This window comes from Petaurus breviceps, unplaced genomic scaffold (assembly GCF_028583685.1).
Source record: "Petaurus breviceps papuanus isolate PSGF00001 unplaced genomic scaffold, PetGlider_PUasm1.0 90847, whole genome shotgun sequence".
Lineage (NCBI taxonomy): Eukaryota > Metazoa > Chordata > Mammalia > Diprotodontia > Petauridae > Petaurus > Petaurus breviceps.
In genome coordinates, this window is record NW_027187360.1 from 2,642,974 (window position 1) to 2,670,349 (window position 27,376).

The following is a 27,376-nucleotide window of genomic DNA, read 5'->3' on the forward strand; positions in this document are numbered from 1 at the left end:
TGGAGTTGTGGTTGGAGGCTCAAAGGTGTTTGTTTTACTTTGGATCTTGGGCCTGGGGAAGATCTGGAGGTAAGGCATAGATAGGAATGGTGGACACCAAAGTGAGGAAGCTAACTCGTACCTCTCCACTCTCAATGTTACAGGTCTAGAGCAAAGCTCTGGTTCAGTTATTTTTCAGTTGTGTCCAACTCTTCATGATGCCATATGGGGTTTTCTTAACAAAGATACTAGAATGGTTTGCCATTTCCTTCTGCAGCTCATTTTACACATGAGGAAACTGAGGCAAACAGGGTTAAGTGCCTGGGGTTACACAGCTAGTGTCTGAGGTCATATTTGACCTCAGGTCTTCCTGACTTCAAACCCAGCTTTCTATCTACCGAACTACCTACCTGCCCCTGACTTAGCCATGGCCAGTAGTAACTATCCATCCTCCATTGGGACTACTCTAATTGTTAGTAAATTCTTCCTTATTATGAGCTGAATTCTGCCTCTCTGAAACTTCTCATTGGTTCTACTTCCATCCTCTGTTTGGGGTCAGGCAAAACAAGTCTTATCTCTATATTCCCCAGCCCTTCATATACTTGAAAGAAGTCATCAGTCCCCTAAGAGATCTTAAGGGTCTTCTCTTCTCCCCTCCCAATGGAGAAAAGAAATCTCCAACAGTCCTGTCTCCTTTTCCTCATTAGATACTTTCCTGTCAGCACCACCAACTTTCCATTCTGGGCTTCAAGGGAAAAGAAATAGGGCATGCCCCCATGAAAGAGTGAGTCCAAATTTGGTGTATGGTCAAAGAAACTGAAAGAAAACTTGGAACTGAAAAAAGACAAATTACACTGATAGGTTGAGCCTGAAACCAAACACAAATGTGAATTATGAACTGAACCAGGCCTCAAGGCTACAGGTTCTCCAGCCCTGAACTGAATTATTATGGGGGAGCGGGGAGAGGTAGGCATTAAGAGGTGCTTTGGAGAGGGGAAGCTACCTAGTGGACAAACTGGAAATGGAATTTGCACCAAAGCATATCTGAGAACTGTCTAGAACAAAACCGACCTTCTAGACATTCTCAAATGGAACCTAAAGGCTTTGTTTGGGTCAAGTCCCTGACCTATAGCAATGGGATTATGGGAGCCCAAAGTGTGAAAATCATAGGACACTGATGCATTTCTTCCTATGTCAACTAGAGCTATCAAAGTGCCTTGTTCTTTTCGAGATCTACAATTTATAAAGCACTCCTTCTACAAAGGATAAACAAATGAAGCATATCCTAATATAAAGTTATTGGATAATAGGAATCATAGATGTATTTATTTATTTAATTTTTGGCCAGACAATTGGAATTGAGTGACTTGCCCAGGGTCACACAAGCTAGTTAAATGTCAAGTATCTGAGACAAGATTTGAACTCAGGTCCTCCTGACTCCAGGGCCAATGCTCTATCAAATGCACCACCTTGCTGCCCCCAGGGATCATAGATTTAGGACAGAAAGGATTTTGGAGGTCATCTACTCCAACTCCCTCGTTTTATAAATAAGAAAATTTAGGCACACAAAAGTTCAATGATTTGCTTATGATGGTCATACACATTTCTATGACACTTTAAAATTGACAAATTGATTTTCTCTCAGCAAATTAGAGGAATACAAATTGGAACCATGAAATCTATGAGATCAAATGAGAAAGAAATAATTTCCAGATGGAGGTGATCAAGGAAGACTAAACAGGGGAGGTGGCATTTGAGCTAAGTCTAGAAGGAAGAATAAGATGGAAATAGAAATGGAGGGCAAGGAGGGAAGTCTGGGTGTAATTATAATAATTTACATTGCTATTGCTCTTCAATACCTACAAACGGCTTTCCTCATAACATCCCTTAAAATTAATATCCCCATACTATAGAGGAGGAAAATGAAGGTGATAAGAGAGAAAGTGATTTGTCCAACCTGATGTTGCTAGGGAAGCTTCAAACCCATATCTTATTATGCTCAGTCTAGAACTGTCTCTACTATCCACTCTTTTCTTCAAAAAAGCAAGCTAGGGGTGGCTAGGTGTCTCAGGCAGACCTGAGTTCAAATTCAGCCTTAGACACTTGACACTTACTAGCTGTGTGATCCTGGGTGAGTCACTTAACCCCAATTACCCTGCCCTCCCCTCTCCAAAAAATAGAAAAAAAAGAAAAAGCAAACTAGGGATATAGGGGACCATGGGTGTGGATTATTATATACACCACCAGATGCAGCTGATATGTAGTTGGCTTGTCAAAAGTGCTTTTTTATTTTTCTTGTTTATTCTTTTTTATAAGGGAGGGCTTCTGGGATAGCGGAGAAGACATGTGTATATATGGATATGAAGGGGATATAAAAGCAAAAGATATTAACAAAAAATTTTCTTTAAAAAAGAACATGCTAGAGATCCCTGCCACATCTATGAAGAGCCCTCCCCTTCATCACCAACTATCCCAGATTCCCTGCTATTTTGACTCTTACATTTAGAGATTAATACATGTAGGAGAACAGGGAGATTTTTCTGGCAAACACACCTTTACACAGAATCCTCTGTATTTCATCACTTTCCACCAGCTTAGTCATCTCTAGAATCCTAGGCAATAATTTTATGATGGGGTGTTACCACTGTCTGTTACCACAATTCAATTCTGTTTGATGAACCTTTATTATGCAAACAGATCATCCAGCCCCATGCTGGGTACGTGCATACAAGACCAAGGTAATAGGAATAAGCTCTGACTCAGGCCTGGGGAACTCTGGGTTCAAAGTCCCAGCTCTAACAATGACTTATTGCATGACCTAAGACAAATTGGTTTCCACCCTGGGACACGATCTTTTTCAGCCATCAGTTAATCAACAAAATTTATTCAGCACCTCCTATGTGCTGGGCACTGTGCTAAGTTCTAGGGATACCAAAAGAGGCAAAAGACAGTCAGTCAGTCCCTGCCCTCAAATAGCTTAATATCTAATGGGGGAGACAACATATAAACAAATATATACAAAATAAGTCATATACAGGATAAATAGGAAATACTCAAGAGGGAAAATTATAAAATGTAGTTGACCAGAGTATTCTTTCAGCTCTAACATTCTGTGTTCTAAGTTTCTTCCCTCTCTAACTTTCATGTTCTGTGTTCCAGGACCCTTTCTAGTTCTGACATTTTATAATCTATATTAAGGCTTCTTGCTATTCCAACAGTCTGTATTCCATATTCTAAGGTACCTTCTAAAATTAAATATTCTTCGTTCTAATGCCCCTTCTACCTCTAACATTCACTGATTCTTCCCTGAAGACAGGTGGAGTAAAATGTCCTCATAGGCTGTTCCTTCAATGACCTGAGAAAAAGCACTTATATTTGGGTGGGTGAAGTCTTTCTTCCCCAGGCAGCATAGATCAGAGAAAATAACGGTGGTTCTGGAGTGCATAGATTTTCTCCCTCAAATATGGACTCTTATACTTACTGTGTGAATTTTGTCATGCCCCCTACTTCTCTTAGTTATAGCTTTTCCTATGTGGCATTTTCCTATTTTCACTACCCACCTTCCTGGATTGTTGTGTTGAAAATGCCACCAGTGTGCCATTATTATTTTCTCCCAGATCCTCAGAAGGTGGAGGGAGGAGGCTTTATTGGGACTCGAGGAAGGAACTTAGGGGTAAGAGCTGGGCAAAGCTCCCTTAGCTGGCAGATTCAGGGCAGGAATCAGATCCCCCTTTATTTTTAAGCTTTGAAATCCCTGCTGACAAATGTTCTGCGGAGGAGCACACTAACCCAGGGCAGGCAGCCCAGGTTGCCAGGATATGAGACTTACTCTGTGGAAGAGGATTGCCACCCACTACTTTGTAACCCCTAACTTTGTAAGGCTTTTAATGGGTAATGTACTTGTACAGGGCAGTTGGAAAATCAGCCAAAAGGGGTTTGTTATTGGTTTTTAAGCCACTTCCAGCTCCCAGGCCTAGGGAGCTGAGAGGGGAAGATAGGACAGAGGTCCAGCCCAAGTCCAGAAGACAATGAATGATCTTTTGCTGCCTTGGACACAGTGTATCAAAGGATGAATGGAATGTGTTCTGAGCTCCCCTCCTCCGGAGTTCCGCGAAAATAGCGGCATTAATTAACAGTTCCTCTGTGCATAAGCTGAGCAAAGACAAGGCTTTGCAGCTTTTAACGACTCCCCACTTGGGTTTTAAATAACCTTCAGATTTAAAGAAGGAAAAGAAAGAAAAGAAAACAGAACCTCCTACTGCAACTCACCCCCCACCCCACTTCATCTACCTTACCACCTTAGACAACACCCCTGTACAGCTGCTCTGAGAGAAATCAGAGTATGTCAGAACTAGAAGAGACCCTAGGCTTAAAATCTCTCCTAATGTTAGAAGTAGGGAACATAGAACCCAGAGCAGAGACTCTTTTTTTTTTTAAACAATCGGGGTTAAGTAACTTTCTCAAGGTTACAAGGCCAGTTATTTCTGGGTGTGGTGCTAAGTATCTAAGCCCGGATTTGATCCCCAGGTCATCTCCACACTGGAGCCAGTGCTCTTACTTGCTGAGCCACCCTGGGAGCAGAAACTCTTAACCAAGGTGGGGGTATGGGGAGAGGGAAAAATTAGATATTTATTTCCAATAAGGCCTAACTGAAATTTAGAATTTCCTTCAATTATTTAAAAACATTTTTCGAGAAAGGATCCATAGGTCTCACCAGACTGCCAAGGGAGTCCATGACACAAAAAATATTAGGCACTCCCGATCCAGAGCAGAGGATGTTAGGACATGGGATGTAACAGTAACATCTCTATGGCACTTACTATTTGCCACTTTGCTAAGCACTTTATAATTATTGTCTTATTTGATTCTCACAATGAGCCTGGGAGTTAGGTGCTATTATTATCTCCATTTAACAGATGGGGAAACTGAGGCATAGAACTAATTCATGTTTGAGGCAGTATTTGAACTCAGATCTTGACTCCAGTTCCAGGGCTCTATATACTATACCACCTGTAAGAAAGAGCTGACTGCTGTCTTAGTACACAGAATGTTAGAAGTAAGAAGAAACTTAAATGATAGATCTTGAGCAGCAAGGGACCTCCAAAGTCATTGAGTTCCACCCCCTCATTTTATAGATGAATAATCTGAGGCTCAGAGAAATTAAGTGACTGAGCCAAGGTCACATAGTGAGTTAGTGGCTAAACTGGGCTTTCAACCCAGGCCTTGTGACCACTTCTTTCCCTTGCATTAGGCTGTATCAGTCCTAGGGTTTGGAGTCTTTTCAGACCATGGCACCCTAGTGTTCCTTCCTTCAGATGTCAGGCATTCCCCACCTTGGGGATGAGCACTCAGAATTTCCCTGAAGACATTTTGTGACCTTATCTAAAGCACAGAGCTGATAACACCCTATGTTTGTTGCTGATGGAGACCCTCAAGAGATTTGGTCTGGGGGCCATCTAGGGCTGTCCAAACAGGATTTGCCTCCTTTGGAAGTAAGCTCCTAGATGTTTGTCCTCTGGAAAGGACCTGTGAACCAAGGACTTCTAAGAGGATGGGTAATAGCATGGCTACCTGAGCCAGTGTTCTTAGTTTATTCATCTATAAAATGAGAGGTTTGGAATTAGATGGTGTCTAAGATCCCTTTCAGGTCTAGATCTCTGATCTTTGGTCTGCGTTAGTAACCTACCATCCCTACTATGTGCAAGACCACCTGAAAAGTGCTGTGAAGGCTAAAAAGAAGACAAGGACCCTGCTCAAAGGACTCTCATTCTACATAGAGAGAGAAGACACAAACACTTGAACAATTAAACAATATAAGAATTTAAAATAACAGTACTCAGGAATAATGGGGATGTGTCCCCAGGTAGCTCATGATGGGCATGAAGCCTAACATAGTAGAAAGAGCCTTTGGACAGGGAAGTCAAGAGACCTAGGGTCAAATCCCAGTTCTAACACTTAGTAATGGGGGTAACCTTAGATAAGTCATTCAACCTCTTGAAGCCACAATATTCTCTGTAAAATTGTAATAATACCTTTATTACCTGACCCATAGGAGGTATTGTGGGAAAAGTTCTTTTTAAAACCATAAAGTGTTAGAGAAATAGGAACTGTTGTTATGTATAAAATGAGGGCATTAGATTAAATCTTCTCTAAAGTCTCTCTAGCTTTCTAATGTTCTACATATCTATATTAAATTATCACCTGAATGGTAATAGTAATAATAGCAATAATAATAATCTCATTTCTCTAAAGCTCTGCAATTTACAAAAATTCTTCCTTACAACAACTCTGTGAAGTAGTTAATCCAATTATTATTATCTCCATTTTACAGATGAGAAAATTGAGACCTAGGATTCCAGAAAAACCTGGGAAAACTTACATGAACTGATGCTGAGTGAAGTGAGCAGAACCAGGAGAACATTGTACACAGTAACAGCAACATTGTCTGATGATCGACTATGATAGACTTAGCTCTTCCCAGCAATACAGAAATCCAAGACAATTTCAAAAGACTCATGATGGAAAATGCTATCCATACCCAGAGAAAGAATTTTGGAGTCTGAATGCAGATCAAAGCATACTATTTTCTCTTTTTTTCCTCTTTCTCCTGGTTTTTCCCATTTTGTTCTGATTCTTCTTGCCCAACATGACTAATGTAGAAATATGTTTAATATGTTTGTACATGTATAGCCTATATCAGATTGCATAGCATCTTGGGGAGAGGGGAGGGAAGGAAGGGGAAAAAATTCAGGACCCAAAATCTTATAAAAGTGAATGCTGAAAACTAAAAATAAGCTTAAAAAAAAAAGAAAAGAAAATTAAGGCCTAGAGTTAGAATGTATCAGATTCAGTAAGTGCAAAAGAATTCACTTTTCTTAGAGGTAGTGCTGTTTTGAAGGACAAGAAGAATTTAGTAGGAGAAGCAGTTCTCAAGGTGTGGTCCAGGATCCTTGGGGGGGGGGTCCTTGAGATCCTTGCAGGGGGTACATAAGGTCAAAACTATTTTCATAAAGATACTAAAAATCTTTAATTTCTAAAATGCTAAATATGGATTGATATAACCCATATAAACAAAATCTCTTTGCAGGGGTGGGGGAGATCTTCAATAATTTTTAAGAGTGTAAAGGGGTTCTGAAACCATCAAGTTTAAGGACTGCTGAGTAAAGTGAATCTTTTTTTTTTTTTTGCCTTCTGGAGGGCAATTGGGGTTAAGTAACTTGCCCAAGGCTGGCGCTTTACTCACTCTGCCACCTAGCTGCCCAAGTAAAGTGAATCTTTATAGAAGGTGAAACAATGTCACAGAGAGGAAGCAGGGCATTTCAGGAAAAGGTAGGGTATTGCAGGAGAGGGAATTATATGAACAAAAGCTCAGTAAAGGGGAAGTATAATGCTTGTTTGGGAGTCAGAAAAGAAATTATTATGACTGGAACATAGAGTATACTAAAGGAATAACAGGAGATCACTCTGGAAAGGAAGGAAAGGCCTTGAATGTAACTCTAAGGAATTCAAATAATTTTTGTAACTTAAAACCTTATAAAAGTGAATGTTGAAAATTATCTTTACATGCAATTGGAAAAAAATAAAATACTATAAAGTGGGGGGAAATTTTTTTTAAAAAAAGGAATTTGGACTTTTTTCTGATGACCGTTAGGAGCCCCAGAATGTTTGTGACTAAAGGAATATGATTAGAGCTGTGCTTTCGGAAAATTGATCCAGCAGCACAAGTAGGAAGACCTGGTAAAGGGTTAGACAAGAAACCAGGAAAGCAATTAGAGGACCATTTTAGCAGTCTAAATTTAAACTGGTAAACTGTCATGACTCCAGTCCTGGATGTCCCTCCTGTCTAGTATTGAAGTGCTAAGCTACTCCTGCCCTACATCTTCCATGGAGTCTTCTTGCATGACTTAAACTGAGTTCTGAGGGATGGGTAAGCTTTGGAGAGGGAAGAAAAGAATTCCAGGGATGAGCAGGAAGACAGAAGAGGGGAGAAATAACAGAAATTAGGAATATTTCAACTTCTTAGCCAACTGGTGACCCTCCAAGTAGTTCATGAACTCACATTTTTATAGCATTCTCCTTATAACAACCTGATGTGGTAAGTTATTCTCCTAATTTTACAGATGTGGATGCTGAAGTGAAATAAATTGTCCAGGGTCATAAGGTAGTATGTGGCAGAACTGAGATTTAAGCCCAGGTGTTGTGACTCCAAATCCAGAGGTTTTTTCAATACACTAATAGTTTGAGTTGGAGGCCTAGCTGGAACAGATGGCTTGTAATAATTGGTTTGAGTCATCTCCCTGAGCTCCACAGACCTCAAGGGGCCACAGGAATATAAATCCACTTAAAAACTCTGCCTTCCCAACCCCTCAGAAACACCTGTGGCCTTTTGGAGTAAGGAAGATATTGAGCATGCAAAGGAAAAAAAAGCCCAGGCTCATAGGGCAGGAAACCTGGGCTCAGATCCCAGGTTTGCCACTAACTTGCTCAGTGCCTCAGTTTCCTCCCATCATTTTATGATGGGATTAGACTGATTAGATGATCTCTAAGTTCCCTTTTGATTCTAACAATCTAGGAGCCTGCAAATTTGGAGAGGTGGAAGAAGCAGATGGCAGCATGTGTAACTGTATCCTTTCATCCCAGGTCAGAGAGCCCTTTTCCCAGATGGCATCAGCCCAAGCCTCCAGATCACCCTGAGAGTCAAAATCAGCAAATTGAATCAGGGCCAAAGATTCAGGTCTCAAGTGGTCAGTAAAGATCTATTCTCTCCCCTCCCCTCCTCATGGAACAACATGGACCATGAGATCAGGCCTAAAAAAAGGTCACCAAATATAATGTAATGATACCAAGGTGACGTGAAGGAGGGCAGTAGATAACAACAACACCATCATCTTATGTAACAGCAATCTCAATCTTGTGTTAAAAGAAATGGGATGTATGCCATTCCTTCCCCTCCTCCACCCCATCATGTTTTCAGAAAAGCATCATGGTATAGTGGAAGGGACATTGGAGTTAATCACATGACCCAAATTTGAATCTTGGCTCTAAGTCTTGTTGACTGTGACCTTTCTTCTTCTTAGCCTCAGTTTATTTATACAATACAACAGAACAATTATACATTAAGCACCTAAAATGAGAACGATAATATTTGCACTACCTTCTTCTCAGAACTGATATTAGGGAAGTGTTTTTTAAACTCTAAAGGTCAACTGAAATCATAGGTGTTTTAGAGCAGACTTTAGATAGGATTTGGCATTTACAGAGGGAAAATCTTATATGGATGGAGGTTTAGTAACTTGCCCATGGTTTTACAATTATTAAGTGGCAGAAGCAGTATTAAACACATTAGAAAAACCCACATTTTTTTATTCCAGATAAAATGCTCTTTGTCTTATAACATGCTGCCTCCTATGTTAAGATTGTTATTGTTGTTGTTTATGGGAACAACATTTCGGTTGACAGCAAGAATGTGGAGCAAAAGCAGAATGTAGAACAAAGGTACTAGGGTAAGTGTGTAGTAGCCAGCTTCAGTGGCTCCACCTGGCCCTTTTGGTCTTGTACCAAGTTGATCTGCATGGAACCAGGGGCCCCCATGGGAATTCAAAAGAACATTGTCATCTCAGCTCCATAACTCTTCTTTGCAGTTTGCTAAGTGGAGCCCCCAGAAATTTTGAAAGCTTACAGTGCAATGAACAGGTGTATGACAAAAGTTGAAAGGAATTTTCTAATCCCAGGTCAGAAAAGAGACTCAGATCAGGGAATCTGAGTGTAGTAGGAAAGACCAAAATGCCTAATGAGTTCTCAAGGCAGCTGGGTGGGGTCTGCATCACAAAAGAGGTAAGGATAAGACTGTGGCTTCAGACTTGAAAAGCTGTAACACACACACACACACACACACACACACACACACACACACTCCAGCAGATGGCATCTGTGAGCAGCCAAAAGCCAGTAAACACAACAGAGAGCAGCCCAGCAGCAGCAACAGAGATGCTCAACAGAAAGTGGAGATGTCCAGTAGAGGGCAAGTCATCAGAAGACATCAAGGGTACTACAGAGGCATTAATTATTTGCACCAATCATACATAGGTCTCATGTGAGGTTTTTTGTGGGTATTCTCTGGCCATACAAAGTACAAACACATGTGTACCTCCATGTGTATTTTTGGTTATGTGTGCTTCCTTCTCTTCACTATTGGTATGGGATTTTACTTCTATATATGTAGGGATGGGAGAAGATAAGGATATTATTCTTGTCATTTTTTTTTTTGCTGTGCTTTAGTATTTCATTAAGTCTTCTTTTTTTTTTTTGACATACTGTCTTCTTGATAGCCTAGTAAAAGTAATAATTAGTAGGGACTCATGGGCTTTCTATTTTTTGGAGGGGGCCTGATAATCTTGTTTTTTATAGTATTTTTTCCTAATTATATGTAAAGACAATTTTTAACATTCATTTTTTAAATTTTGAATTCTAAATTTTCTTTTTTTAATTAAATTTTATGTTTATTTTCAGTTTACATCATTCATTTCCACAAGATTTTGAGTTACAAATTTTCTCCCCATCTTTCCCCTACCCACCATCACAAAACAGTGATCCCACTATATACCTCCTCCCCCAATCTGCTCTCTCCTATATCCTCCCCCATATCCCCTCCGACTTTCCAGTAGGGCAAGATGGATCTCCATACCCCAATGCCTGTATATCGTATTTCCCAGTTGCATGTAAAAAAAAAAAATATATATATATATATATATATTTTTTTTTAACATTTGATTTTAAAACTGAATTCCAGATTCTTTCCCTTCCTCCCTTGTCACTCACCCTTACTGGAAAGATAAGCAATTCAATATAGTTATACATATGTAGCTACATAAAACATTTCCATAGTGGATATATTGTGAAAGACTGACTACATTTCGCTCTGTTCTATCCTGACCCCCACTTGTTCTATTCTCTACTTTGACCCTGTCCCTTTTCAAAAGTCTACTTCCAACTTACCTCTTCCCCCTCCCTTCCTCCCTCCCCCAAACCTGCCCTCCCCTCCATCATCCCCCTTCTCAGCCCCTTCCCCCTACACTCCTGCAGGGCGATATACCCCATTTAGTGTGCATGTCATTCCCTCTGAATTTTAAATTTTCTTCCTCTCTCCTTCACCTCCCCCCTCCTTAAGACAGTAAGCAATTTGATATAGGTTATATATGTACAATAATGTAAAACACATTTCCTTATCCATCATGTTATAAAAGAAGAAACAAATAAAAAAGAAAAACCATGAAAAAAATTTTTAAGTGAAAAATAGTATGCTTAGATCTATATTCAGACTCCATCAGTTCTTTCTTTGGAGGTATGTAACATTTTTTATCATGGGTCCTTTGGAATTGTCTTGGATCTTTGTATGGCTAAAAATGAGCTTTGTTTTTGAGTGGATGCTCACTTACAAGGTAACTTGAAGCTGGGTACTAGTCTGCGGGCACATGTAAAAGGATGACCATGGGAGATTCATTCCTATCATCAGTGGAAAGAATACTGAACTTGAAATCAGATGCCCTGGGCTTAAATCCAAATTCTATCATTGACAATTGTTTGACTTTAGACAAAGTCATTTCTCCCCTATATACCTCAGTTTTCTCATGGGTAAAATGGGAATATAAATCTCTGCCCTGGCTCCTCATGGAGGTATTGTAAGAGTTGTGTAAAAGAACAGAAGTAAAAACCCTGCTAACTGGCCTGCCTCCCTGCATGGTGCCATAGCCACTGGATGCTATGGGCCTAACAATGCATGATGGTGACTTTGCCCCTTGATTTCTTCTGCTTTTGGCTCTTGCCTGGAATCTTACGTAACCTTGGGCCAGTAATAGCAGACTTTCGAATTTCCCTGCACCAGGCAGTGTTGTGAAACCCCAGGGGTGCTACTCTTACTGAGCAAAAGCTCCATTGAGTTTGGGCCAAGAGTGAATGTAATCCCTCAGAAGTGCTTACTAAACACTACCCTCTGTGTACTGCAGGCACCATTATCATCTATGGCTTTTATCTAGCCCTTTTCTTTCCAGGAAGAGCTCAAAGCCATTGCCCTGACAGCATCCATTCTCCCATTCCTCCCAAGTTGATAGCAGAGATAATGCCCTCATGGAACAGATGGGGAACAAGCCAAAAGTACAAAAAGAGTTTTGCCCAAGATTGCATATGAAGTCTAGTGCTGACTTGGGACTACATCCCAGCATCCCTGATCTTGTTCTTCATTCAACCTTGCAAACAAGTTAAAATACAAGTTTCTAACCCGCAGAGTTTTCCTTAGAATCGAGACCTTAGTCTTCTTCATATTTTGCTCATGTCCTGTAATCTTAACCATCTCATTAGCACAAAATGTCTGAGCTGCAAGAGACCTTAGGCAGTAGTGACAAACTTAAATAAAAATGGATCTCTGAGGCTGTGTTTTGACTTAGAAAACCACAAACTAACATTATTTATGTTGTACTGTATTTTTATCTTTTTAAATATTTCCCAGTTACAATTTAATCTAGTTTAAGTGGGGCTATGAATTTGATACCTCTGCCTCAGAATATGGAATATCAGTTATGGGACAGACCTCAGAACATGGAATGTCAGCAGTGGGAAGGACCTCAGAACATGGAATGTCAGAGCTAGGAGGTATGTGTGTAGAATGTCAGCAGTAGGAGGAATCTGTTAGAGCAGAAAGAATCTTAGTGATCATCTAATCTAATGACCTCATTTTTAACTTTCTTTTATTTTAATTTTGTGTTTATTTTTAGTTTACATCATTCATTTCCACAAGATTTTGAGTTACAAATTTTCTCCCTATCTTTCCCCTACCCACCATCCCGAAACAGCCATCCTACGTATACCCCCTCCCCCAATCTATTCTCTCCTATATCCTCCCCCATACCCCCTCTGACTTTCTGGTAGGGCAAGATGAATCTCCATACCCCAGTGCCTGTACATTTTATTTCCCAGTTGCATGTAAATAATAATAATAATAATAATTTTTTTAAACATTTGATTTTACAACTTTGAATTCCAGATTCTTTCCCTTCCTCCCTCGTCACCTACCCTTACTGGGAAGATAAGCAATTCAATATAGGTCATGCATGTTAAGTTACACAAAACATTTCCATAGTGGATATATTGTGAAAGACTGACTATATTTTCCTCCATCCATTCCCACCCCCCACTTGTTCTATTCTCTACTTTGACCCTGTCCCTTTTTAAAAGTGTATGCTTCTAACTACCCTCCCCCTCAAACTGCCCTCCCTTCAATCATCCCCCCCATCCCCTTCCCCCTACTCTCCTGTAGGGCAAGATACCCAATTTAGTGTGTATGTAATTTCTTCCCTGAGCCAAATTCAATGAGAGTAAGGTGGACTCATTCCCTTTTGCCTTCCTGTTCTTCCCCTCCATTGTAACAGTTTTCCCTTGCCTCTTCTATATGAGATAATTTACCCCATTCTGCATCTCCCCATCTCCTCTCATTATATTCCTCTCACTTCTCAATTTCACCTTTTAAGTATCATTCCTTCCTATTCAATTGGTCCTGTGCCCTCTGTCTATGTATACCTGTACACATATATACATACACTCACATAGGTATTCATATGCACATATACCCTCCTATATAGACATATATATGTATGTATATATGTATATACATTTATATTCCCTTCAACTATCCTCATTCTGAGAAAAGTTTTATAAGTTACAATTATCATTTTTCCATGTAGGCATGTAAATATTTCAATTTTGATAAGTTCCTTATGATTTCTTTTACCTGTTTACCTTCTCATGCTTTTCTTGCTTCTTGTATTTGAATGTCAAATTTTCTATTCAACTCTTGAAAAGTCTTCTATTTCATTGAATGACCATATTTTTCCGAAACATTATACTCAGTTTTTCTGGGTAGGTGATTCTTGGTTTTAATCCCAGCTCCTTTGACCTCCAGAATATCATATTCCAAGCCCTTTGATTCCTTAATGTAGAAGCTGCTAGATCTTTTGTTATCCGGATTGTGTTTCCACAATATTCAAATTGTTTCTTCTTGGCTGCTTGTAATATTTTCTCCTTGATCTGGAAGCTGGCTATAATATTTCTAGGAGTTTTCTTTTGGGGATCTTTTCCAAGAGGTGTTTGGTGAATTCTTTCAAACTCTATTTTGCCCTCTGGTTCTAAAATATCAGGGTAATTTTCCCTGAGAATTTCTTGAAGGATGATTTCTAGGTTCTTTTTTTGATCATGGCTTTCAGGTAGTCCAATAATTTTTAAATTACCTCTCCTGGATCTATTTTCCAGGTCAGTGGATTTTCCAATGAGATATTTCACATTGCCTTCTATTTTTTAATTTGTTTGGATCTGTTTAATAGTATCTTGATTTCTTATAAAGTCATTAGCTTCCATTTGCTCCAATCTAATCCTGAAGGAATTATTCTCTTCAGTGAGCTTTTGAAATTCTTTTTCCATCTGGCAAATTTAGCTTTTTATGGCATTCTTCTCCTCATTGGCTTTTTGAGCCTCTTTTGCCATTTGAGTTAGTCCATTTTTTTTTTTAAAGCAATTGGGGTTAAGTAACTTGCTCGAGGTTACACGGCCAGATATTTCTGGGTCAGATTCGATCCCCAGGTCATCCCAACACTGGGGCCGGTGCTCTTACTTGCTGTGCTACCTGGCTGCCCCGAGTTAGTCCATTTTTAAGGTGTTATTTTCTTCAGTCAGGTTGTTAACTCTCTTTTCATGATTTTCTTGCATCATTCTCATTTCTCTTCCCAATTTTTTCCTCTACTTCTCTTACTTGATTTTCAAAGTCCTTTTTGAGGTCCTCCATGACCTGTAACCAGTTCATATTTTTCTTGGAAGCTTTTGGTACAGGACTTCTGACTTTGCTGTCTTCCTCCCATTCCATGCTTTGATCAATCTAAAGTTGTATTGCTGTGCTTGCTTTGCTTCCTTTGCTTGCTCATGTTGCCACTCAATAACTTGAGTTTTGAGCTCTTTGCCACAGTAGAAATCTGCTTCCAGAGGGGAGGGCTTTGTCCCAAATTGATGGGGTTTTTGTAGCTGCCAGAGCTATTAGGACAGTGCTGTCTCTGCAGCCCCCACAAACTCTGGCTCACTGATTACACACCTCAGGACCACCACCCAAGTCTGTGATCCAGATCCAAGCAAGTTAAAGCAAGAGTGATTACCCTCTGAATAGTCACTTGGCCCCCCTTCGATCTGCAGGCCAGGAGCTCTGAAGCGGCCTCGTGGAGGCAGCTGCAGGGCCACTGCACCTCTGCCCCTTTTCGCTCCTGGAGCAGGGACCAGACCTGCTCCTCAGTTCCCTACAGTGCCAACAGAATTCTACACTGACCTCTCACTTTGTCTTTGGCATTTATGGGTTGATAATTCTAGAGACCACCACAGCTGCTGGTGATCCATTCTTTCAAGGTCTACTCCAGCCGCTGCTGGTTGGGGCCACCCCAGGGTTAAAACTGCAGGCTCAAGCAGGGCTAGACTTGGCTCCCAGCACTGTGATGAAACCTTCCTGTCCACCTGCTGGGCTGCCTTCAGCAGATTTGTTTCTCTCTGTCAATTTGTTGGGTTCTATAGCTCTAAAATTTGTTTAGAATCATATTTTATAGGTATTTGAGGTGGTTATGGGGAAAGCTCACAGAGCCTTTCTGCTTCTATGCTGCCATCTTGGCTCTGCCCATAATGCTCTCATTTTACAGATGAAGAAACTGAGGAGGTTTTCAAGGTTACATGGCTGATAAGCAGTTGAATCAGAACTCAAACTCAGAACTTCTGACCCTAAGTCCAATATAATTTCCTCAAGTCTAAATAACTCATATCCTGTTTCTTCTTCTTCCAGAGAAAGTCTGGTTACTTGGGTTCACAGTGATTTGCCCTTCACTGAGTAACTCTGGCATACACTAATGTCTGGCCTCTTGGCCAGCAGAACTGCATGAGATTAGCATAATTGGACATGATCATGCCAGGCATGAAAATAGCTCATGTGACTCTGGCTTCACCAATCCTGCTTGCCTCCTGGATTTAATAGCTCCATATACCTGAGTTCTTATATAGTTGGATGTCTCCATGTATGACAAGTTGGCTCTAGTTTCCCAGATAAGACTTTGGGCTTTTCCTTTGTAAAGCTGTAAAACCTTACATTTAGCTCCACTTCTTTTCCCCTGAAGTTCTTCACAGTGTGACTGACTATGACTTCAGCAAGATCCTACCACGGTAAAAGTTCTCAACTTCTGACATTCCCCTTACTCAACTGCTTTCCATAGACCCCCACCTATCAATTCACAGCAAATAGCCCGAGTCACATTATGTAGTAGTAATAGCAGTTGTAATAGTAGTAATGGTGGTGGTGACAAAAATTTCTAAAATGTTTTAATGTTTATAAAGCACTGTCCTCTGAACAGTGCTATAAAATAGGTAGTACAAGTGCTATGATGTCCATTGTACAGATAAGGAAACTCACAAATGTTAAGTCAATTTTCCCATGGTCACACAGCTAATATGCATTTCAGAGAGATTTTAAAGTTTTTCACTATACTGCAGGATTATACGCTTATATACTTAAAAAATTTATTATAATTTTAATATAATAATTATTATGAGGCATAATGCCCCCATTCCCAACTCTTCATGAAAGACACCATTGCACAGGCTCATATGCTTTAAAAAATTTTAATATATTTGGGAGAGCTAGGTGGCACTGTGAATAGAGCACAGGCCCTGGAGTCAGGAGGACCTGAGTTCAAATATGGCCTCAGACACTTAACACAAAAACTAGTCATGTGACCGTTGACAAGTCACTTAACCCCAATTGCTTTACCTTCCCCCCTCCAAAAAAAAAGCAAAAAAAAAAAAATTTAAATATACTTCACTATATTCCAAAATCCCCTTGGGCAGAGATTATGTATTTTTTTCTCTTCCTGTACCCCCTAAAATGTTTAACAGAGTCCTGAGCAATAACTTTTATTTAAATAGCACTTCACAATCACAAAGTATTTGACAAATAGCAACCCTGTGAGGTAAGAAGACCAATTCTAATTCTTATTTTACAGATGAAGGAATTGAGGCCAATGACTCACCCAAAGTCCATGGTACAGCGGGAAGAATATTGTCTCTGAAAAGAAAGAAATAAACATTTAGGGGAGTTTTAAAGGGAGATCCATTTCTTTCTGGCTTGTGGGGAGTCGGTGGCTCATGGCAGAGGGTCTGATCTGAGGTTTGGAAGCGTTTTCGGCGGCTCTTCGACAGGCCCCCAGCCATCAAAATGCCTCAGAACGAATACATAGAGTTACACCGAAAACGGTATGGCTACCGCTTGGATTACCATGAGAAAAAGAGAAAGAAGGAAAGCCGAGAGGCTCATGAACGTTCAAAGAAAGCAAAGAAAATGATTGGTCTAAAGGCCAAACTCTACCATAAACAGCGTCATGCTGAGAAGATTCAGATGAAAAAGACTATCAAGATGCATGAAAAGAGGAATACCAAGCAGAAAAATGATGAAAAAACTCCCCAAGGAACAGTACCTGCATATCTGCTGGACAGAGAGGGACAGTCCCGAGCCAAAGTCCTTTCCAATATGATTAAACAGAAACAAAAAGAGAAAGCTGGTAAATGGGAAGTGCCCTTGCCTAAAGTTCGTGCCCAGGGAGAAACAGAAGTGTTAAAGGTTATTCGTGCAGGAAAGAGAAAGAAGAAGGCATGGAAAAGAATGGTTACTAAAGTCTGCTTTGTTGGGGATGGCTTTACTCGAAAACCACCAAAATATGAAAGATTTATTAGGCCAATGGGTTTACGTTTTAAAAAGGCTCATGTAACTCATCCTGAACTTAAAGCCACTTTTTGCCTACCCATACTTGGTGTGAAGAAAAATCCCTCCTCCCCACTATATACAACTTTGGGTGTTATTACCAAAGGGACTGTCATTGAAGTGAATGTGAGTGAGTTGGGCCTTGTGACACAAGGAGGCAAAGTTATCTGGGGAAAATATGCACAGGTTACCAACAATCCAGAAAATGATGGATTCATAAATGCTGTCTTACTTGTTTGATTGACTGAAGTTCTACATCTTTGATAATTATTAAAGATTCTACAATATATCAAGAAAATGACAAAAGTTACTATGTTCAACAGTCAAAACAGAACCAAAGACCCAGTTCTACACGTTGGTTGTTTTGATTTGAGACGAGACACTTTTCTACTCTTTTATGAGACTTTTTCCCATTTTTGAAGTGGCAATAAAAAAAGCTTGTAGCTAAAAAAAAAAAAAAAGAAATAAACATTTATCAAGTGCCTAGTATGTGCCGGGCACTGTGTTAAGCACTTTAAAAAATATTCTCTCCTTTGATCCTCTCAATAACTGGGAGGTAAGTACACTATTATCTGCATTTTATAATTGATGAAACTGAGACAGAAGTTAGGTGACTTAAGATCACACAACTAAGGAGTGTCTAAGGCTGGATTTGAACTCAGATCCTCCTGTCTCTAGGTACAATGATCTATCCACTGTGCCACCTAGCTGCATCTGACTGGAATCAGATGATATCGATTCATATCATACCTCTAATGCTTGTCACCAGTATGACTTTGGGCAACTCCTTCACTTCTCTGGATCTAACATTTCCTAAAATGAGGTGGGTGAACCAGAAGCCTCTGGGGCTCCTTATAGCTTTAAATGTATAATTCCAAGTGGCAGCTTAGAGGTTCATAAGTGGTAGAGTTAAGTCTGTAATCTACATCCTCTGATGCCATGCCCTATGTACTTCCTTACCCCTCTACCAATACTTACTGACTGAAGTTGGAAGGGGGGAAAGGGTTAATTGTTAGACCACATTCTATTTTTGTATTAGTACTAGGCTGAGAGGATCTCCTTTGACATGTGAGCAGTTAAGTTTGGGACAAGGAAAAGGAAGCCAAAAAGAAAAAAAATATTATTTTCCTGACATCCAAGGATCTCTATCATCTGGTAGCAATCTACCTTTCCAGGCTAATCTAGTATTATTATTCTCCTTCACATACATTCTATGCTTCAGTCAAGCTGGCCTAATATTCAGTCCCCAAACATGCCTGGCTCTTTCCCGACTGGCCAGGAGCCTTGGCCATATTTGAGAAAGCTAAATTTCAACAACCTGGCTAAAAGAGTTTTAAACTAGGAGTCAGGAGATCTGAGTTCAAATCCTTGTTCTGACACTAACTCTATTTCCTCCTCTGTAAAATGAGGGGGTTAAAAAAATATTGTCTTTTCCAAATTGATCAGTCTATGAAGCTTTGGCATTTGGACTCCATCTGATTGCATTTCAGGTCAGCCTCCATTTCAGTCAGGATGGGAGAAACCTTTTTTCAGAGACTTTGACCAAATTGCTTCTTTGTTTTGGGTCTCATTTTCCTTCACTGTAAAAGAAGCAGCCAAAATAAATGATCCTGAAAGTGCCTTGCCACTGAAACGTTCTGTGATGACATTTTCAAATCAATTTAATTCTGCAAACATTTATCAAGTACCCATTAAATGCAAGGCACTATGCTAGGTCCTGTGTGTATAAAAATAAAGTTAAAACATTTTCTGTTGTCATAGATTTACAGCTAGAGGGGATCTTAGATGCTTGGATCTTAAGATGTTTAGTCCAACCCCACTTATTTTTACAGTTAAAAAAATTTGGGTCCTAGAGAAGTAAGTGACACGCCCACCCAGATAGATAATAGCTAGGCTATGATCTGAACACAAGCTGTCAGAGTCTTAGCTTAGTACTCTTTCCTCTCTGCCTCACTCTCTCTCAAGAAATTAAAGTTCTATTAGGGATACATTTATATATATAATATATATATATATAACCAATGTATGTACAAATTAATAAAAAAGTAATTTCAAGAGGGAGAGAGTATTAACAATGAGATTGTTTTGTGGGCTTTTGAAGCCTCTTTAAGGCCTCTTTCAGACCCTTCCCAAAAGCAACCATCTGTTTTAAAGAAAACACTTTAAAAAAGTAGGCTTGGGGGCGTCTAGGTGGTGCAGTGAGTAAAGCGCCGGCCCCAGAGTCAGGAAGACCCGAGTTCGGTTCCGGCCTTAGACACTGAACACCCCCACACACAAAAAAAAACTAGCTGTGTAATCTTGGGCAAGTCACTTAACCCCAATTGCCTTCCAAAAGGCAAAAAAAAAAAGTGGGCTCATCACTCTACTGCCACCTCATTAGTAACAGGCTTATTGATTGACAGGAGTGATGAAATAACATACTTTATCACCTACTTATTAAGAATAATTGTTTCAAACTATGGGAATGCTCATCAACTGGGGAATGGCTGAACAAATTATGGTATATGAATGTAATGGAATACTATTGGATCTTAAGGGGTCCAATAAAAGGGATGGTTTCAGAGAAACATAAGAAGACTCATCTGAACTGGTACAGAGTGAAATGACCAGAACTAGAAGAATGATTTATACTAAAACATTGGAAAAGTAAACAACTTTGAAAGACATGAGAACTCTGATCAAGGCAATGGCCAATTATGAGTGGTCTAGAGGACTACTGATGAAGAATCCTCTCCACCTTCTGACAGAGAAGTAGTGGACTACAGTCTGGCATCACATGTGTCTCTCCCCAAAGAAACTCTCAAACCAAGTCTGCCCCTCATACAGGCAAGCAATGTCAGCACAGAATAGGACATATCAGTATTATCTCCACCAAATTAGCATCATCAGCTACACTAGAGGTTCCCAAACTTATTTGGCCTACCACCCCCTTTAAAAAAAAAAATGACTTAGTGCCCTCCTGGAAATCTACTTTCTTTAACCTTCTAAAGGTTTTTTGGAATTTGCATCATTTAAAAAAAAAAAAAATATATATATATATATGTGTGTGTGTGTATATATATATATATAATGTTTTTAATGACACATCTTAAATTTGATAATTTCTTGTAAATTCGTGGGTTTTTTCCTGCATTGGAATTTTGATGATGCAATATTAGGTCATGTAACTATACAGTATCATATTGGAAATAAGTCATTACAGACTGTATTCCTGTGAATGCATGCTGGACTTCCCATTAATGGGTGACACAAGCTTGCCTGCCAACACTTTCTTGTTAAGACCTGCCAGCAGACTTGCCTGCTGATTGTTTATAACTTTCATTTCATCATTTAGAAAATAATGTAATTGCTATGACTTTAACTCTCTTACACAACAGATGAAACATTTATGAACGGTTTTTCAAAATTTTCTTATTTTCTCTTCTTTCCTTATGCTTCCACCACCCCCTTGTTTTTATTCAACATTCCCCAATTGCACTTGAGGCTATTACTGCTTCCCTGGAGCATTCCATTGCCCCCCAGGGGGCAGTAACACCCACTTTGGGAACCTCTGATGCACTAAATAGTTGTATCCTGTGGAGGCATGTGGAGGCATTCAAAATGTCTCAAGCTTAGAAATCTAAGATAATCTAAACATATCTGTCTGTATTGGTGTTCCTTTTCATTATATGTGCCCCAGGGAATTCTTGTGTTCCAAGTTATGCTATGAGTCATTCAAGATCTTGGGCACAGAGAATCCTGAAGCATTTTGAGGTGATGAATCTTATCACAAGTTCAGGGACAAATGCATTCTTGCTTTTGTCTCTTTTCTTGGAGGACTACTATATAAGGGGTCATGGGATCCTGAAAATTAAAGGTTGTGGGGACTCTTACAGGACTCTCATAGGAAAAAGAATAGTACTGTATGTCAGGAAAGTAGGGAAATAGACAAACCTCTGGTGGGAATATGATGAATAAAATTTGAGTGAGGAAAAAGGCAAGAAATAAAAATAATATTTCTGTAAGAGTATGGTACAAATCACCCAGCCAGATGAAGCTATCCTAATATAATTACAAAACTGACCAAAAATCTAAAAATAATAGTGATGATGAACTTCAGTGTTCCACACACCTAATAGAAATCTTGGCTTGAAGCAGAGCATGGGATACATTTTTTACTTCATCTTTCAGGATGTTGAAGAAGCAATGAGAGAAACTGCTAATGTCTACTTGATTTTGAACAACAAGAAGATAATGGTTGATAAAATGAACATGGAGAGAACTTTAGGAGAATGTAACCCTGTAATTTTAGAGTTTTTAACAGACAAGGAAAGGACTGTTGGGTAGAGTCAGATGTAAATCCTCAACTTTAGGAAAGCATATTTCAAAAAGTTTAGAGAAGAGAGAAATATATCACTATGGTGATCAAAGTTGTACCAGAGAATATGATTAAATATTCCCCAAAACGAAATTCCAGTGATAGAATTGTAAATAGTCCTTATGAGGAAGGAAAAATGGAAGAATCTCAAGAAACCAATATAAAAGCTCTTCAATGAGTTCATATTAAAAAAATTTACAAAAACATTGAAGCAAGTATTCTGGTATATAATTTTCCTTAATCTAGAGACTTATACTCAATCTCTCATATGAGCCTCATCTTTGCATCACCTATTAGGGTGAAGGGTAAGCATTTATATAGTGCCTACCATGTACTAGGTATTGTGCTAATCACTTTACAAACATTTCATTTCATCCTCATAACAACCTGTGAGGTAGATACTATTATTATTCCCATTTTATAGTTGAGGAGACCGAGGCAAACAGAAGTTAAGTGGCTTTCCCAGGGTCACACAGTGTATTGTTTTGTTTTTTTGCTTTTTGGAGGGCAATTGGGGTTAAGTGACTTGCCAAAGGTCACACGGCTAGTAAGTGTTACGTGTTTGAGCCCAGATTTGAATTCAGGTCCTGACTCCAGGGCTGGTGCTCTATTCACTGCTCCACCTAGCTGCCCCAGTGTATTGTTAATATATTTTTGCTTAATGGAAAGATCTTTCCTGTTGAAGGCCAACTCTAAGTTAGACAGGTAGAAACAGCCAGGTCCTTGCAGCTGCTCCCAGGCCAACAGGATGTTCGCTCACCACTCTCCATGACGTGCAAAGAACAGAGAGCCCTGAATTCTTGCTCATCCTGTATGGGAACACTAGATTAAGAAAGGACATGATAGCCTTCAAGGTCTGCCTGATGTTATGGGAATATTATGACCAATAGTTTACCTTCTTTATCTCTTTGCTCTATAAAAATCTTGTTCAGAGAATCAATAAACAGAGTTGTATCCTGAACTGCCCGCCTGGCCCAGTTCATCTCATGCTTCTACTCACACTTGATGCTGGCATCAAGTGGCCCCTGTCACTTTCCCATCCATTAATAGGCCCATGTGACCTACTTGAGTCACATGGAAGCCTGAGTCACATGTGGTGGAAGGAGCTTGACAAATGGGTGAAGCAGGAAGGGGTGGAGCAGGAAGGGTGGACCCAAGCTGAGAGGAAGTTGGTCAGAGCAGTTGGAGCTGAGGAATAGAGAAGAAGCAAGCAGAGAACTGTGAGTGTTCATTTATGGGAAGGTCCTAGCAAGGGGAAGGCTTGGGGATGGCAGTGCACCCTGCATTGTTATTGTGTTTTTGTTGCTATGATGGATTTGGCTTTCTGGTGTTGGAATAAATGTTTTGGTTGGGTTTCCCATGTGGAGAGTCTGTTATATTTTGACATTCAGAATTATGCTAGCATATTCAGAGCCACTATAGGTGCTGTGAATATCATGTTGGCACCACACACAGTCTGTAAGTTTTAGGGAATGGATTTGAACTCAGGTTTTCTTTACTCCAGGCCCAGTACTCTATTCTCTGTTACCTATTAGTAGACATTTTGAACTGGATGTCCCACAGATATCTCAAACTCATCATGTTCAAACAAAACTCATTGTCTTTTCTCAAAAATCCATTCTGCTTCCAATTTTTCTATTTCTACCAAAGGATACTGATATTCTTTCAGTATGCTAAGTTCATAACCCTGGCTTTATCTTCAACTTCTCATTTTTCCTTACCATTCATATCCATTCAGTTGCCAAATTTTACCATTTCTGCATCTACAACATCACATATCCTTCTACTCTACTCATGTAGTCCTTATTACTTCTCACTTAGATTAAGATGACCTTCTAATTCTTCCCCCTGCCTCAAGCTTCTCTCCACTCTATTCTGTTGTCAAAGTGATTTTCCTAAAGTGAAGATTTTACCAGTTCATTCTCCTACTTAATGGCTTCCTATTGCTTCAAGAAGCAAATATAAACTACTCTTTTTAGCTTTTAAAGTCCTTGACATCCAGGCCTTAACCTAGCTTGCCAACCTTATTATAGATTACTTCCCTTCCCACATTCTATACTCCAGTCTGATTCACCTTCCTTTCGTTCCTTACACCTGGTACTCCATATCCTGCCTTGGTACTTTTGTATTGGATTTCCTCCATGAATAGACTATATTCCTTCTTCATTCCCAACCCCCAGAATACCTCTCTTCCTTCAAAACAGAGCTTAGGTACCACCTCTACATTAAGTTTCTCCAGAACCACACCAATTGCTGGTGCCCTCCCTCTAACTTTCCCTTGTATTTCACTACTTTGTAATTATTTTATATTTATTCTATATACATTAATATATGTAAGTTATTTGCTACTGACTCTGATGATAAAAATATAAGATCCTTGACAATAGAGAAGACAAGAGAAGCCAACTGGGAGCTAAATGGTTCTGTTTCTCTGTTAGCCTTGCATCATTTGCTCCAAGCAGTAGACCTTTCTTTCCTTTCCTTGCTGTGCTTCTTGCTCTAAACATAGCTACCAAAACAGGTCTTTTTGTTCTTAGTATTTTTTACAAAGCTCAGCTCATTATGAACTTAATCTGACAGGGGTCACTTGATGCCAGCATCAAGTGTGAGTGGAGGAGTACGATGAACTAGGCCAGGCCAGCAGTTCAGGGTATAACTCCATTTATTGATTCTCTGAACAAGATTTTTATAGAGCAAAGAGACAAAGAAGGTAACTATTGGTCTTAATATTCCCATAGTGTCAGGCAGACGTTGAAGGCTGTCATGTCCTTTCTTGATCTAGGGTGAGTTGTGGAACACGCTCAGACATTATGTTATGGCACCCTCACTGGTCATTCAGCAGCTTCTAGAAAAACATAAACATAGCCTTCCCCCACATTAGTAAAGGGTCAGGCCTTTCCCATTTCTTTGTTTGGGGATCTCTCCACATTACCTTCATTTGGGGAGTGTATACTTTTTCAAATTATTTTTCTGCTGGTGTATACTCATTATTAGTGATGTTTAAAAAATTTAGGGTGTATAAAGCAGTAGCTAGGTGCCTTTGTGGTGTATCAGTCCAAATCCCTCCCTTTTATTTTTGTAAATAGGTTTTAATATCTTTAGTCTGTCTCTGAAGTATAGCTTGGCCAGTGGAATTATAAGGGATGCCAGTAATTAATTTTATTTGAAAATGATCACAGAAAGATCGAAATGATTTGATAGTGTAAGCTGGGGCATTATTAGTTTTCAGTTGTTTTGGAATGCCCATTTGTAATGTAATGCCAAGGAAAGGCAACTTCCCAGGTTCAAAATACCAGCATAGGTGCTCTCCATTTTATTCAGTAACAAACCCGGAACTGAGAAGATCAAAACATGACATCATTCAAAATACAGCATTTACTAAGTGTGATTAAATAATCTCCAAGTACTACCCCACCCCAGGACCTTCCAATCATTCAATCAATTACAAAGTCTCTGTTCTAAATACTTCTCCACCCCTAGGCTATACCTTAATTAAGTCCACCACAAAGCCCCTCTTCTCAAATGTAGATTAGTTTCCAAACATAAGGTCAAAAGTTCCCCACCCCTGGATCACAATTGAATCTACCCCAGAGTTACATCAAGTTTAAACACAGCACTTAATACCCAAATGGAGGTCTTTTCTTCATCTTGATAGGAGGCAAGTTCTCAGCAATCTTAGTTCCTGGGGAGACAAGGCTTAGCAAGGCCATAAGATACACTGCCAGTCCCTTCATGAATTTGTCCTCTGTCTGTAGAACAGTCCTAGAACCCCTGAACACATTAGCAAAGCCCTCTCCCAGGATTTCTGTAAACATACAACAAGAAAATCCTTCTTCAGGGCTTCTGAACCAACAGAAAGGCTCCCAGACCCCTGCAACAACAGCACTGTCCCTCACCAGTGGACAGTATTCATTCTGTCTGCAGGACAGTCTCCAGACCCCTGCAACAACAGCACTGTCCCTCACCAGTGGACAGTATTCACTCTCTGTCTGCAGGACAGTCTCAGGGCTTCTTAGCGAACAGCCAGGTTCCAGGACTTCTTCAACAAAAGGACTGTCTTTCACCAGTGGACAAATCTGGCAAAACAACATCAAAACAGACAAAGTACCAGCAAAACAGCCATGTCTCCTCAGTCCTTGGCAGCTCAGGGGGCAGGTCTCAAAAGTCCAGGGCAATTCAAAGCGGCCACCAGCAATTCTCTTAGTCTCTCTCTCTCTCCACGAGGTGCTGCTTCCAAGAAAAAAAAGGTCTTCCGCCTCTCTCTTGTCTCTCCAAATCTATGTCACCAGCTCCTCCCAGTTCAGGACTTTCTTTTCACATCAACAAGCCCATCCCACAGGTGGGATTAACAAACTCTGGGTTTTAACACAATCAATTTGAAAACCAAGCCAATACAGGGGAATCTTTAATTGCCATTACTATCACACCATTGAAGCAAAAGATTATAACATATTGTTAATTACATGTTTTACTGCTTCTCCTGGAAGGAGTGAAGCAAAAATAAAAGAAGAAAAAGTATCTATTATAACATTTATATATGATAATTTACCAAAAGAAGTATAATGAGTCTCATCCATCTGCCAAATATGGTTAGATTTAATTCCCTGTGGGTTAATGGTGATAACTGGAGGAGTAGTATAGATAACACATTGAGGGCAGTTTTTAATGATCTGTTTAGCTTGTTCCCTAGTAACATGGAATTGTTTACACAGAGTATGTGCATTTTGATGAGAATAAGAATGAGATAACATAGCTTAATGAATATTTGGGGAAAAAAGAGTTGAAAAAACTTAAAATTTTTGATCCATAGTAGTCTTATTTTCAGAAAGAGGTCTAGGAAGTGAAGAATGAGCTCTAATATAGGTTGTGGTCTCTATCTTTTAAGGATTTGTAATTTCTGAAAAAGGTTTCAAAGATCTGCATTTTGTGTGCGTTTAAATTTAGCAGTATCAATATGTTGGCACACATACACTAAATATTTGCTATCTGACACAATATTAAGGGGAGAAAAAGAAAAATCATTAAACAATAATATTATAGCTGAAAGTTTTGCATTTTGAGCAGAAGTGAGTATTAATAACATTATAATTATTAGAATCAGTGTAGTAGGCTATATTTTTAGTTTTAAGATTTATAAATGATCATCAAACTTTTATGAAAAAAATTAGTTGAAAACTTATAACAACTAATTAATTTTTTTAGATTTACTAGGTCTCTTA

The 27,376-nt window shown here is 39.5% G+C and overlaps 1 protein-coding gene and 1 pseudogene across 1 annotated transcript in view; both read left to right on the plus strand.

Annotated features, from left to right (window-relative positions):
* Nucleotides 1-27,376, plus strand: part of CSE1L (chromosome segregation 1 like) — a 415,445-nt gene that overhangs the window by 128,790 nt on the left and 259,279 nt on the right. The gene's annotated exons all lie outside the window — the stretch shown is intronic.
* LOC138149383 (ribosome biogenesis protein NSA2 homolog pseudogene) lies at nt 17,139-18,269 on the plus strand (annotated as a pseudogene).